Here is a 3,007-nt window from a genome sequence, read left to right on the forward strand (position 1 = left end):
ATGTCAATCAAAAGCTACACTATAATTATTAGTAGCATCTCTATTATCTGTTAATGTTATCAGTGGCGAATCTAGGGGGGTTCCATGGGTTCCATGGAACCCCCCTTTGGCAGAAGAAGTTGTCTTTTTGCAGTATCTTTGGATTCTTTGCAGTCAGTTTGCAGCACTTTTCCTCCATTTTATTAATTAAAATTGATGAGCCACACCCAAATTTTTAATTAAAATTAATGAGCCACACCTACTAAAGTGAAATGGAACCCCCCCTTTCAATTTTTCTGGATCCGCCAGTGGTTATAGACTGATCCTAAAAGATTTAAGAAGATGCTACCAAAGATATTGAAAGGTATGAAACCAGAGGAGAGAGTAATGATCATTGGTACCTCCACTAGACCTTTTGGTTAGTATAAATCATGATACATTAGTAATAATAAATAATTATACAGTGTGTGTAGATGCTGATCAAATGTAGATGTATCAAAGAATCATAATGATACCAAGACCTGACTATGGATCAAGAGTCTGTAAGTACATCCATACACTGTACATGTACATATATTGTAGCATAAGGACATCAAAATTAAAAAGTTTTAGTCGGAATCAGCTCAAATTTATAAGGATGTCAATATGTATCAGAAAATGTAATAACAATTGGGAGAGATTTCTGAGCCATTTTTTGGAAAAAACCTTGCATGGACTATAGCCTTGAATTTGTTTTTTAGAATTTTGTCGCTTTTAAATGTCATAAAATTGAAAAATTAAAGTCGGAATGAGCTCAAAATTTCTACACAGCATAAGGATATTAATATGTAGCAAAAAATGTAGTAAAAATTTGGGGTAGTTTTGGAGCCATTAATTTTTTGGAAAAAACCATGGGCTATGGCCTTGGGAAATTTTCAGATTTTGGCATTTTCTTAAAAAGACCGTAACTTGAAGAAATGAAGTCAGAATCAGCTCAAACTTTCTACACAGCATAAGGACATCAATATGTATTTTAAAATGTAATAAAAATTTGGGGTGATTTTTTAGCCATTTTTTGGAAAAAACCATTGGCTATAGCCTTGGTTTATTTTTCAGATTTTTGGCGTTTTCTTAAAATGGCTGTAACTTGAAAAATTGAAGTTGGAATCGGCTCAAACTTTCTACACAGCATAAGGATATCAATATGTAGCAAAAAATGTAATAAAAATTTGGGGTAACTTTGGAGCCATTTTTTGGAAAAAACCATGGGCTATAGCCTTTGGTATCTTTTAAATTTTTGGCATTTTTAAAAAATGGCTGTAACTCGAAAAATTAAAGTCATGCAGAATTAGCTCAAACTTTCTACACAGCATAAGGACATTAATATGTATCAGAAAATGTAATAAAAATTTGGAGTGATTTTGGAGCCATTTTTTGGAAAAAAAACCATGTTCTATAGCCTTGGGTATTTTTCAGATTTTTGGTGTTTTTAAAAAGTGGCAGTAACTGGAAAAATTGAAGTCGGAATCGGCTCAAACTTTCTACACAGCATAAAGACATTAGTATTTATCAGAAAATGTTATAAAAATTTGGAGTGATTTTGGAGCCATTTTTGGGAAAAAACCAAGGGCTATATTTTGGCATTTTTTAAAAAGGCCGTAACTCAAAAAATTGAAGTCAGAATCAGCTCAAACTTTCTACACAGCATAAGGAAATCAATATTGGCGACCATAATTGACAAAAGGTACCTTATGGCGGATTTTAAAATTCATCATTATAATGAATAATATCAACCTGTGAGTTCTCTGTTGGACAATCATTGTTTGTAAAAGTTACATAGTAACTTTATGCATCCTGTGGAGTCATTTTATGATATATGAAGCTCAGGAAGTTTGATTTTTTGCTATAAAGACAAATTTCACTACCCGCCATAAGGTACCTTTTGTCAATTATGGTCACATTTATCAGAAAATGTGGAGTGACTTTGGAGCCATTTTGTGAAAAAATCCATAGGCTATAGCCTTGAAAAATTTTCAAATTTTTAGCATTTTTTAAAATGGCCGCAACTTGAAAAATTGAAGTCGGAATCAGTTCAAACATGCACGTGTAGAATAGCAAAAATTAATAATACAATTGTTTAATTATTTTATGTACTTGGAGTGCAGTGGAAGAGTCTTATACTGAAACATGGCGGTCATGTTACTGATGGATTTGACATTGAGCTCATTAGCTAAAGTATCAGACAGATACACTCCAGGACACATGATCACTGGAATAACACAAGTACTCACTGAAAGAAGGATACAACAAGTAATAATAATATTAATAATAATAATATTTAATTTTTATATATATTTTTTCTTGATCTTTTTAACTTTGTAAGCGTCCATTGACTACAGCAGAATTCATTCCTTTTCTTACTAAAATTGATCCGATTTATAGAGAAGAAGAGGAAGCATACAAAGTAAACCTATTATTAGAACTGTTTAGGAACCTTGTTACTAAAAATAGTATGTATAGCAGTGTATAAGTTAGGGGCCTTGTTAGTTGTTACTAAAAATAGCATCTGCATGTAGTACATGTACTATAGGCAGAACCCTAATCTTCAGTGTTGTTGCAAATTAATACTGAGAACCTTGTTACTAAAAATAATCTACAAATGTATATGTACATACATGTACATGTGTAATTATAGTATAAATAGAACTAATAATTATTTATACCTTTTTTGTTAATGTTTTTTGTTTTGTTTTGTTAATGTTTAACAAGACTCCTCTTGGAAAGAAGAGAGCTAAAGCTATCAAAGAAGCAATGGGAGAGGATGATGGAGGAGGAGGGAAGAAAGGGAAGGGAAAGGAAAAGAAGAAATAAACACAAAAATGCAAAATACACGTGCACTTATTATTAACTGTATTGTTATAATTACCGTAGGACGACTAATTTTCGCGAATGCTAATTAGAATTTCCATGGAAACAGGTTAGATAGTTGCTATGGCGATTGACCACGTATTTATACATTTACAGTGTCCAGCCAGGGGCGGATCTAGGA

The 3,007-nt window shown here is 32.3% G+C and overlaps 1 long non-coding RNA gene across 1 annotated transcript in view; it reads left to right on the plus strand.

Moving 5' to 3' along the window:
• The window catches only part of LOC109586086 (uncharacterized), a 4,464-nt gene extending 2,042 nt beyond the window's left edge, over window positions 1-2,422 (plus strand). Inside the window, exons 3-6 of the long non-coding RNA XR_002186809.1 lie at window positions 298-397; window positions 444-521; window positions 2,119-2,268; window positions 2,342-2,422. This is a non-coding gene — a long non-coding RNA (uncharacterized LOC109586086). The remainder of the gene's footprint in view (window positions 1-297; window positions 398-443; window positions 522-2,118; window positions 2,269-2,341) is intronic.
• The last annotated feature ends 585 nt before the right edge of the window (window positions 2,423-3,007 follow it).

Source organism: Amphimedon queenslandica, unplaced genomic scaffold (assembly GCF_000090795.2).
Source record: "Amphimedon queenslandica unplaced genomic scaffold, v1.1 AMPQUscaffold_12952, whole genome shotgun sequence".
Taxonomy (NCBI): domain Eukaryota; kingdom Metazoa; phylum Porifera; class Demospongiae; order Haplosclerida; family Niphatidae; genus Amphimedon; species Amphimedon queenslandica.